Source organism: Armigeres subalbatus, chromosome 2 (assembly GCF_024139115.2).
Source record: "Armigeres subalbatus isolate Guangzhou_Male chromosome 2, GZ_Asu_2, whole genome shotgun sequence".
NCBI lineage: Eukaryota > Metazoa > Arthropoda > Insecta > Diptera > Culicidae > Armigeres > Armigeres subalbatus.
Window position 1 is genome coordinate 118,461,671 of NC_085140.1, and position 12,387 is coordinate 118,474,057.

The 12,387-nt window shown below is 41.6% G+C and overlaps 1 pseudogene; it reads left to right on the forward strand.

Annotated features, from left to right (window-relative positions):
- Window positions 1-5,525, forward strand: part of LOC134210722 (leukocyte receptor cluster member 8 homolog) — a 308,392-nt pseudogene extending 302,867 nt beyond the window's left edge.
- The last annotated feature ends 6,862 nt before the right edge of the window (window positions 5,526-12,387 follow it).

Genomic DNA, 12,387 nt, shown 5'->3' on the forward strand with positions numbered 1-12,387 from the left:
TCTCCACTGGTTGCCCGGCTACTGTGAAACTGGAAGGAGTCACCGTGTTTACATCCAACGATTTGGTTTTGTTGACGTTGATGACTAAGCCTGCCGAAGAGGAGCGCTCGGCAAGGTCGTTGAGCTTACTCTGCATATCAGAGCGCCGTTGCGCGAGGAGTGCAACATCATCCACCAATTCGAAGTCATTTAGGTGCTCCATGGTTATAGGTTGCCATAACAGCCCGCGGTTTGGTTCACGGTCAATCGCATCTACCAGAATCTCATCGATTACGATGAGGAACAGTAACGGTGATAGAATACATCCTTGCCTTACACCAGCTACGACCCGGATAGGGTCGGACAAGACCCCATTGTGCAGCACTCTACACGAGAAGGCCTCGTACTGTGGCTCGATGAGGCCGATGATTTTCTCAGGAACTCCCAATGGCGCAAAGGCCAATGTTCAGGAATAGGATATGGATCCACAAGTGTCTTAATCGGTAATCAGCAACAATGCGATATTTCGACTCCCAGAGTTGTTGAGTGTTGACATATTCCTAATTGGGATTGAAAACTCCCACGAAGACGGTATGGATATTTATACGTTTTCTGATAAATAGGTTTATCATCAGAAGTATTAATCAGATGTTTCACTGTCGTGTCGTGTCAGTTTTCGTCTTCCAAAAAAGGGCATCTATGAAAGGCTTTATAGTTTTACGAGTGCCTTTCGAGTCTCTTCAAGGTAGGTTTCCGGGCCTCTTGAAAGGGCGTTTTCCAGAGCCTCTTGATAGGAAAATTCCAATCATTTTGAAGGGAAGCTTCCGAGAATCTTGAGGGTTGGCTTCAGAGCCTCTTGAAAGCGGCTTCCGAACCTATTAAATAAAAGCTTCTGAGTATCTTAAAAGTACGCTTCCAAGCCTCTTGGAAGAAGAATTTGGTTGGTCTCTGGAAAAGAGACTTCCGTCCCTCTTGACAGGCGGCTTTCGAGCCCTTACCTTGGATGGTTCATCTAAGAAATCCTCTCGAAATTTGTTCGTACTTTTTCTACAAAAAATATGTTTTGAGAATCAGCAATCCTGCCCTTGAAAGAGGGCTTCAGAGCCTCTTGATAGGAGGTTTGAGAGCCTCTTGAAGAAAGGCTGCCGAGCATCTTGAAAGTAGGCTTCAGAGTCTCTTCAAAGCGGCTTTCTAACTACTCAAAAGGGGGCTTCTGGGTATCTTAAAAGTACGCTTCCAAGCCTCTTAGAAGAAGAATTTTGTGCTTTTTGAAAGGAAGCTTCCAAGCCTCTTGAAATGAGGCTATCGAGCCTTTTACAGAAGGCTTTTGACAGGAGGCTTACGTGCCTTTCAAAGAGATTCTTCCAAGCCTCTCGAAGGAAGGCTTCCGATCCTCTCGAATTGAGGCTCGAGCATCTCGAAGGGAGGCTTCAGACCCTCTTGAAAGGCGGTTTTCGATTAACTTAAAAGGAGGCTTCTGAGCCTCTTGAAAGTATGCTTCCAAGCCTTTTGAAAGAAGAATTCAGCGCTCTTGGAGGGAAGCTTCCAAGCCTCTTGAACGTAGGCATCCATGCGTTTTGAAAAGTCATAGAAGCCTCGGGAAATTAGGCTTACGACCTCCTGAAATGCGGCTTTCAAGCCTCTCGAAGGAAGCCTTCCGAGCATTTTGTAGGGAGACTGCAGAAACTTTTGAAAGGCAGCTCTCGAGCCACTTACAAACCTTTAAAAGCTTCTAAGCCTCATGAAAGAAGAACTCCGAGTCTCTAGAAAGTAGGCTACCGCTGCTTTTGAAAAGGCTTCCAAGCCGCTTGAAGGAGGCTTTCGAGCTTCGTGGAAAACGGCTTTCGATCCATTTAAAAGGAGGCTTCTGAGCCTCTTAAAAATACGCCTCTTAACCTCTTGCAAGAAGGCTTCTGAGCCTCTTAAACGTAGGCGCGTCGAGACTCCCGAGCTACTCGAAGGGAAGCTTCTGATTCACTTAAAAGGAGGCTTCTCAGCCTCTTTAAAGGACACTTACAACCCTCTCAAAATGAGGCTTTCGAAACTCTTGAATGTAGGTTTTCGAGCATCTTGAAGAAGGGTTCCGAACCTCTATAAAGGATGCTTCCGAACCTCTTGAAAAGAGGCTTCCGAACCACAATAAAGAATGCTTCGAGCTGTTTAGATGGAGTCCTCCGAGAAGCGTAGAAGGTTGCTTCAAATTCTCTTGTAACGAAGCAACTGAGCTTTCCGGAAAAAAAGCCTCTCATATGGAAGCTTCTGTATCTTCAGCCTTTAGATTTTAGCTCAGAAGCATGTTGTAAATATATTATTCAATATTTTGTTTTGAATAGGTAGATTGCATTGAAGATTTTTTTAATTTGTTCATTCATCGTTTTAGAACCTTCATAAATTGTGCTGGTTTTGGAGGGCAGGATTCAATCGCCATGCATATTATGTACAAAGTTTTGAAATAAAAAAACAAAGTTTTGAAATAATAAAAAAACAAAGTTTTGAAATAAAAAAAATACACAATCATCAAAAGTTGATCATAAGTTTTGATCGAAATTGTAATACATCCGCCATTACACATTCTTGTCCGAGGTAACCCTGGGGCCAGCGAAGGTACCCCCTGGGGTACATGTACCCCAGTTTGAGAACCGCTGTTTTCAATTTCCTATGATCAATTAAAACATTTGAATAGCATTTCAACATCGAAGCCATACAGCAATATTTCCCACTTTCGAATCGATTAGTTATCCAAATTCCAGTTTAAATAACCCTAATTGACATCAAATGGCCTCCGAATACATCTACTGCCACCAGAGAATCATCGATACGCAAACATGTGCAGTGTGAGTTAGGTTCAAATTGTCACAATTCATTATCTTCCAATCAGTTAAACGCCAAACTCATGAAACTCAATCAGATTGGGGTGAAATGATCGTAAAAGACAAAAAATCACTTGTGAAAATACTTTCCTCAAGCGAAATAAAAAGAAATACTTCGGATAATGTAGGCATGAAAATCTTTCGAAATAATGAGTTCAAATATGGAACATATTCAACTATTACAACATCAGACGAAGTAGGGTCAAACCAAAAACTAAACATTGTCTGCTCTGTCTTATCTCTTGCAATGGGATGGGACCATCAGCATTAACGGAAATCACAGTAGTTGTGTTAGTGATACAAACTAAACCCATTAAAAAAGGAACACAAAACAATGGACGAAAACAGGAATAACTACACATACAGAAATATATTAAATTAAAACGCAACAGCCTTATACCTGATTAGCAAAACAAACGAAAACTGTCGGAAGAAAATAGCCATTTTAAATCCTTTTAAATGAGCGAAAACAGGAGAGAATTATTGAGAAAGCAGATCGATATTACAGGTTTTACACCCACAGTTAAAATCCTTAGATCTTACACCAAAAAAAATCATCTATATTCCAATGCTAACGGCCAAACAAATGTGACATTTCCTGCAGTAAATGTTTACTTGGTTTGCGTTTCAATCTACTCGCGTTTTCAAGGGCACACCACTCAATACGGAAGCAACGCAAAGCTGTCATCCTTTTATTTTAGCTTTGCTGCGTCGCAGCATGTGTGAAATAATAAAAATGATAGTTGTGCGTTGCTTTCGTACTGAGTGGTGTGCTCTTGAAAACACGAGTGAATTTAGCTTTGGATTCCGGAAGACTTATCCTTAAACCCCCCAAAACAAATACCGCAGTAGACGTCACATATTGTAGCGCCCGAAACAGTTGTATAAAATTTCCAATTTAATCGCCACTCGCTAGTGGCTAATCAACAAGCAGCAATGAGTTTAGCAGAAACGTAAAGAAAAAGGTAACGAATAGACTAAAAACAACAATGGAAGTGAAAGCAACCCTTCTGGACTTGGGCGGCACATCAGGAAGGCTTCCATTAGTGGCGCGAAATCAAGCAACAACAACGATCATGTAAATAAAGTTATTAGGTGACATTTTAGTCGATATACGCTCGTACGCAAACATAAAAGAAGATTATGATGATAAAAATCACGAGGAGAAGAACAACATACAGACACTAACATACTTCTAGTAAACTAACTTTTGTACTGGCTCGTTATGGTCCTTCCCTTTTTGGTGGGATCGCTCGATCGCTTTGATTGACATTCTCCCCACTACATCAGACAAGTGGCCTCCGATCACCATGGCCACCTTAAGAGGGGACTGTCATTCATACGATTGCAGCCTCCCGCGATTAACAACTTGTAATATAGAATAATGTAAAGTTACGTTTGGTGATGGCATTGTAATTTTTAGGAAAACGTTATCGTTCAAAGAACGCCACGGCAATCATTAGGGCTTTAGTTTCCCGTCCTTCAGTTGAGTTTAAATTGTTCTAGTGATGTTCATACTTCATTTAATCCTTTTTTAGATGAATTTTGAACATCTTTAGGCAGATTTTATTAATTACCTAAATTCATTGGTTTTTGTGTTACTAATTTGACTGCTTCCCCTTTTCTGTTGTTTTCTCCCTTTCTTACCCGACATTCCCCCGTCCCACTTTACTCCACGTGCACTACTAGACAACGCTCAAGATCTGTACAGTAACAATCCGACACCCCCGAAAGCATCCGCCCCGTCAAGTGGTGACAGCGACGATGTTCTCACCAGCTTGGGACTGAACCCCGACGCACCCGACAACCGCAATCGCCCAGCCTCCCGTCCGAATCAAGATCCCTATGCCAATCCCTACCCGGCTCTGCCGGTCAATCCTGCACCCGCACCCTATCGTCCACCGGCACCTGCTCCTGCACCCTATCACCCTCCGGCACCGGCTCCCGCTTCTCCATCAGGTGGCAACAATTACTACGGTGGTGGTTCTGGTGGTAACGGCGGAAACCGTCGTCCCGGACAGTTCGACGGCGCCGGCGGTAACATTGTCGTCCCAACGCAGAAACCGGCTCCATCCGGAGGATTCTTTAGTGGTATCCTGGGCGGTATCCAGAACGCTGTGTCCAATGCGGTAAAGCAACAGGTTGGAACCTATATCAATCAGCGGCTGGGAATCGGACCGGCAACTGGAGGTGCTGGCGGACTTTTCGACGCAAATCGGTTTATCGATTCGAAGAACTTTGGTGGCCTATTTAGCGAGCGGAAGCCATCTGGTTCGTCAGGTCAATCGTCCGGAACGGGCAGCTCCGCTACAGGGCCTTACCCGGTAACAGTCGATCAGCGCACTTCGGCCTATTCGGCCAACGCCCAACCAACCTATAGAGGAAGCTCTTCGGAGACACAGTACCGCCGTCAGACTGCTGCTGGTACTCCTGCTCCGTATGGCTGGAAGCTGGATTGAGGGGGACGGTTATTCCGAAACATAAAATGAAATGATATTATTCAAGTAAACTAACTACACTCCCAGAACATCTCTCCTATTTTGAGCAAACATAACACGAACAAAAATTCTTTTCGTTTTAATTGCCTATAAATACCCATAGTGATAATCCTAGTTTATATAAATATTCACCCACAGATTTGTTATTTTTGGTATCTAATAAATTAACATTGACATACATGAAACTTTTACTAAAAACTGTTAATAGTGAACATTCAAATGATCTTCTCTGAGGTGAGTATTTAGATAAGTACATCAAGCTAAGCATGTAAAAACATCAATATCATATTATCATGTATTACCATGGTCTTCAAAATTTACAAAGTAAGCCATGTTGAAATGGCTAGATGTTAATCTTGCCCGATCTATGAAAGTTTTGAACTGATTTTTTTTTAATTTTTCGTTTATTTGGAAGGCTCATTTGCCGTGAGGCGTTACGGAGCCGAAATCAAGTTTAACAATACATTTCTTGATTCTTATGCATAGTGTTAGTTTTGGGGAACCGAAAGACTCGCGGTTTGGTCGAGGTTGGGTAATACAATAATACAGTAGGAATGGAAAAGATTTTAGGGTACTTAAGTTATAACGATGCTGATGTTTACAAAGATTACATTCCTCGCGATGTTTCACATCTATAACGGGACAAGCAATTTTTTTTGTTTTGGGAGACAACGACGAGAGGAAGACATACGGAAAGGATTAACGACAGACACTGAAATGTACAACAAGAGGAAGACATTCTTAATGGGGTACGACAGACAAGGGAATGAGCAGACAATGGTTACAGTCTGACATCAGCAACTTTCAAAAATTGGTGGACCAGAGACATGTACTCGAGATCAAGGCCCGACAACACTTTCCTAATAGGCTTTGTTTGTTTTCCTCGGACCCGGAGATGTTCAGTTAGCGCAGATCTGCAGTCACGATGCTCATCGCACGCCCACACGACATGATCAATATCCTGGTAATCCTCGCCGCAAACACAGATATTCTCTTCTGAAAGACCCACTCTGAAAAGATGTGCATTTAATGTGTACTGCCCATGATTTCATAGATGACGTATCAACCATTCGAAATTTCAGCAAGTTTAACTTATTACGCGTTTACTACTCAACCGCTTTAACATCGATACGTTGCTTGTTCCATGCCTCATTTAAGTGCTTACGAAATGTTTTAAATTTGCGATGTTTGTCGCTAAATTATTCGAAACACTTGCGAAAGTGTAATGGTTGTTACGTCAACTATGAAATCATGGGCAGTGTAGTGATTGGTCATTAGACGACACATGGTTCGAATGAAGTCTCGTCCCATATTCATTTTTTTGAACCATGGACGCTTCGACACCTGCGGGCGAATTGTATACAGCCATCTACCCAACTCCCCATTTGTTTATTTCTGCTGCCAGCTGATCAAGGTTTTCTGACGAACTAGTGCGAAAAATTCATCGAAGGTGATTTTCCGGTGGGCGCTATACCTTAGCCAAAGAGTCCGCTTTCTCATTTCCCGGGATCGAGCAATGAGCAGGGACCCAAGCCATAGTGATTGTATAAGACCGTTGTGATAAGGCACTCAAAGCTTTCCGTATCCCATTCAGAAGATACGCTGAGTGATTAACCGGTTTAATTGGCGAACAGCCTCCAAGGAACTTAGACTGTCGGTGAAGATGAAAAAGTGACCAGGAGGTAGGGATGCGATTTTCTCGAGTGAATAGTGTATAGTAAAGTTTCCATTTCCCGGCCATTTTTGCTGTCCCGGGATTCGGGATGAAAATTCTTGTATATCCCGGGAAATCCCGGGATCCCGGGAATTTTCGATGTTTTTAAAAACTTGCGTTTGTATCAGAAAGTAGGGCAAATAGTATTTGCGTTTGTATCGGAAAGTAGGGTTTCTGGAACAAATAATGTTCGCCGAGTTCGAACAGATGCGTTCGCTGTCCGTCGAAGTAGGCTTGATTGTTTGTATTATATATTGGATTTAGACCATTTCTAAGTTTTCATTCAAGCAGCGTATTTTCTGTGGCAATACTAGGTAGTGTCAGACACCTCGCTGTAGACGGAAGACGCGCGGAATCGTACAGGGACCATAAGCTCACGAGTCACAAAGAAAACACATAAACATAGGGGACGAAGAGCTCAGGATGACTAGCTCGGTGTTAAGAGGACTGCGAAGATTAACGAGGCGTGCACAAATGATAATTACGCGTAAAAAAGAATCGCAATATAAAATAAAATATAAAAGTCTTTATAAACTTTATTTGATTTATGAAAACTATTTTCACATCAATCAATAAATTAAATCAATTTAGATTAAAAATTAAAACTTTTTTGTGTCCTTTTTTATGCTTCAAATAATGTGCATCAAGATGAATGTAAATTAACAAAATATTTCAGGCTGTGTAGAGAAATGCTGAAATATGTATCGGATAGTGTGCGACTCATCGTTGTAGACGGAAGATAAGCAGAAACTATACACCCGTTAGATGTATCTGCTCTTTTGTAATATCAAGGAATATTGTTAGCTATATATTGTAGATACTTGCTGTTTAAATATAAGAGAGCTGCAGTTTCTGGCAGAAGTATCAGTCAGTAGACCGCCATAGGTTAAAGCAAATACAAATAATAATTGAGAGCATACACACTATTAGTAAGCCTGAAGTAAAAAAAGGATTTTCGGGATTTCAAAAATAATATCCCGGGAATCGGGAAATCCCGAATTTTCCTAAATCTACTCTAGTGTATAGCTGCTAGCTCAACAGTATACACGGAACTAGGCTCTTTGAGCTTAAAGTAGGCACTATGAAAAACGTTGAAAACACCGAAACCAGTAGAGTCATCCATTTTTGACCCGTCTGTGAATGTAGCTAACACGAGTGGAGTTTGTCAGATAAGACATCGACGCAAATCGAATCAAAAGCTCCCTTTTTTTTGGACAAACTCTGAGTCCATTTGCTCTTTTTTAGCAAATGTTAGTTGAATTTCTGAAGAAAGCAAAGCAAGACAGTCGTGTTACGGGGTAAGATCTATCACGGTTATTAGACCTCTTCATGTTTTCAAAAAGTATCCTAAATTCATCCAGTCTGCCAAGAATCACAATTCTTAAGGGTGGTATGGACTTCTAAAGTACTGTGCAAACAGATAGGACAAGTAGCGATCAAGGAATGATTCTGCTGCTAAAATTCCTTGCACAGTACGGAGCTGACAAGGAAAACGAATAATTCTGCAGTAGCAGGCGCGTGGCAATCGAGAAAACACAGACTGACATCTTCTCTTGCGGAATAATGCACTGATGCATTATTCCGCAAGTAAAGTGACGTTTTGTGAAGTTTTCTCTACATAGCTTTTGTTTTTTTTTTGTGATTCATTTCAGGTGCACTATTTTTTCGGCTCTGGTGTACCGATACCGAAGGCCATGTTGGAACTAGGGGCTGCCATTGGCTAGGTACTTCAAATCTGCGTAATTAGTTGGGCTGTTCTTGTTCGTCAACTAAAAGCCGCTGAACTTTCCAATAGATGTTCTGAAGCCCTCCTCCTGGCCAACCTGAGCGTGCCTATAAACCCCATGAAGATTTGGATGGCATAGTTTGGGCAGCTGTTACTCGCGTTTGAGCTGCATGTCCAGTGTCTTATCGTCATCAGTGCTTTCGCAGAGTACCTGCATCTATGTTTATCGCTGCTCGTGTGTGTTGTCACACAGCACTGGTAAACGTTTGTTAAATTGATCGCTTTGAACATACTCCATGCAGCGCTACAATGTTAGTGTTAGTTTTGTCAACAATCCCTCGCAGAACCATGCGAGTCCCGGAAGGTAAACAAGGGGAACAGAGGCTCGATCGCACCTTCTTAGTGAACAGACGTCCGATCAGGTTTTCAACTCCGGAGAGAAATAAACCCCTTCCCCTGTCAGCAAATGACAAAAGCTCACATCACGACCGGCGATGAAGGGATAAAAGTTGCTTGGCATGGAGTCAAAGACCACTTAAAAGTATGCCCTTGCCTAAAACCTGTTGAACATGAATGTTAAATCAAATAAAATCTATAAACTCATCGAACGACTTTTTCGAAAATTCTTGGAGTTTTTCTTCAAATAAAGAGTATGAAATTAAACCGTAGGAAATTAATAGCTAGAAGCTTATTTTATTCGTAAGAAAACTTAGTACGTGGTATTGCCCCTACATACCCCTACATACCCCGGGACCCCCTTTCGGCTAAATCCGGCCCTGTCTACAGTACATGAAAATACTAAAAAATATGAACAAATTGGAAATAAGATCATGTGAGTGCAATAAATGCTTGCGAGTGTCAATAAGTGTTCGTAGGATTAAGAATAATCGTCAAGAGAATAGTAGTCAAGTAGATTTTGTAGTTCTTTATCAAGTTCTCTACCATATTAAATTGCCGTACATTGTTATGCGTTTTTATAGTTTTATTCTTTCTAGTAATATTATTATTATTATTATTATTATTATTTAACCCTATAAAAACAAATAATTGAAAAGATTTCCAACGTAAAAACCACAGCATAAATAACATAGATTGATAAAAATCCTGGATGAATTCCTCTAGGAGTTTACGGAGAAATTCCTGAGAGAATTCCCGGAGGAACTCCTATATTCCTGAAGATTCCCAGATGATTTTTGCAGGCAGTACACTCAACCCTCTTTTTACGGCAGTTTTTTTTACGTCACTTCGTTTTACGGCCTCCTTTTTACGGCACGTGACGTAAAAAGAATTTGAAACATTATTGACATCCAAAAGTAAGCCTATAAGAAGGCACTCTTAGAAACCCAAAGAACAAAGTAGATGCTTTGTATACACACCATTTGCCTTCAACAATTGTTCCGTTCCAGGTCATCCAAGAATTTCCTGGAGTCTACACGCGTAACCGAGGACATAAGGTCTACAAGCGTAGCGAAAGAGCTGTTATCTCTTGTAAAAAATGGTTTATGCCCAATTTGATATATTGAACCAAATTCCGTTCCAGGTCATACAAGAATTCCCTGGAATATGGGTCTTGAGGTGTACCCGCGTAACCGAAGGGCTGTTATCTCTTTTATTAAATGGTTCATGCTCTATATGATCTATTGAACCAAACTCAATATGCCTTAAGCAGCCGTTCCTTTCCTGGTCATCCAAGAATTCCCTAGACTTCTCAGCCACGGATTCATCCCAAATATGTCCTCCGAGTATTTGTCTTTAACTTGCATCTCAAATGTAGGCATATGAGTTGTTCTAAGATCTCCAAATTGCCCTTGAGTTTGAATCAAATGGTCTGCCGAATCAACCGAGGCTTTCATGGCCGCGGTATCAAACCAATTATGTCCTCCGAGTATTTGTCTTTCACTTGGGTCTCAAATCCAGACATATGAGATGTAGTAAGATCTCCAAATCGTCCTGGAGTTTGAATCAAATGGTCTGCCGAATCAACCGAGGCTTCCATGATGTCCTCAGCCGCGGTATCAACCCAATTATGTGCTCCGAGTATTTGTCTTTCACTTGGATCTCAAATCCAGACATATAAGATGAAGTAAGATCTCCAAATCGTCCTGGAGTTTGAATCAAATGGTCTGCCGAATCCCCCGAGGCTTCCATGATGTCCTCAGCCGCGGTATCAACCCAATTATGTGCTCCGAGTATTTGTCTTTCACTTGGGTCTCAAATTCAGGCATATAAGATGTAGTAAGATCTCCAAATCGTCCTGGAGTTTGAATCAAATGGTCTGCTGAATCAACCGAGGCTTTCATGATGTCCCCAGCCACGGTATCAACCCAATTATGTCCTCCGAGTATTTGTCTTTCACTTGCGTCTCAAATCCAGACATATGAGATGTAGTAAGATCTCCAAATCGTCCTGGAGTTTGAATCAAATGGTCTGCCGAATCAACCGAGGCTTCCATGATGTCCTCAGCCACGGTATCAACCCAATTATGTCCTCCGAGTATTTGTCTTTCACTTGGGTCTCAAATCCAGACATATAAGATGTAGTAAGATCTCCAAATCGTCCTGGAGTTTGAATCAAATGGTCTACCGAATCCACCAAGGCTTCCATGATGTCCATAGCTGCGGTATCAACCCAATTATGTCCTCCAAGTAATTTTCTTTCACTTACTTCTCAAATCCAGACATATGAGATGTAGTAAGGTCCCCAAATCGTCCTGGAGTTTGAATCAAATGTTCTGCCGAATCAACCGAGGCTTCCATGATGTCCCAAGCTGCGGTATCAACCCAATTATGTCCTCTGAGTAATTTTCTTTCACTTGCGTCTTTAATTCAGACATATGAGGTGTAGTAAGATCTCCAAATCGTCCTGGAGTTTGAATCAAATGGTCTGCCGAATCAACCGAGGCTTCCATGATTTCCTCAGCCACGGTATCAACCCAATTATGTCCTCCGAGTATTTGTCTTTCACTTGGGTCTCAAATCCAGACATATAAGATGTAGTAAGATCTCCAAATCGTCCTGGAGTTTGAATCAAATGTTCTGCCGAATCCACCAAGGCTTCCATGATGTCCATAGCTGCGGTATGAACCCAATTATGTCCTCCGAGTAATTTTCTTTCACTTGCGTCTCAAATACGGACATATGAGATGTAGCAAGATCTCCAAATCGTCCTGGAGTTTGAATCAACTGGTCTGCCGAATCAACCTAGGCTTCCATGATGTCCATAGTTGCGGTATCAACCCAATTATGTCCTCCGAGTATTTTACTTTCACTTGCGTCTCAAATCCAGGCATATGAGATGTTTTAAGATCTCCAAATTGTCCTGGAGCTTGAATCAAATGGTTTGCTGAATCAACCAAGGCCTTCATGATGTCCCCAGCAACCCCAGTAACATCCTGAGCAGCACAAGTCAGACAATCATCCCAAGGAACATTTTTAGTTCTATAACGGTCATGAAAACCATTATTTGCTCTACATGACTTCGGTAAAATCGGAATAAAACCAAAATGTTTGTAGGGATGGTTCTAGCAATTTGATTGTGACTAAACTCGGTCAATTCATAGGGGCCATGCCTTTTTTGATCCATAGAACCAAAGTGAATACG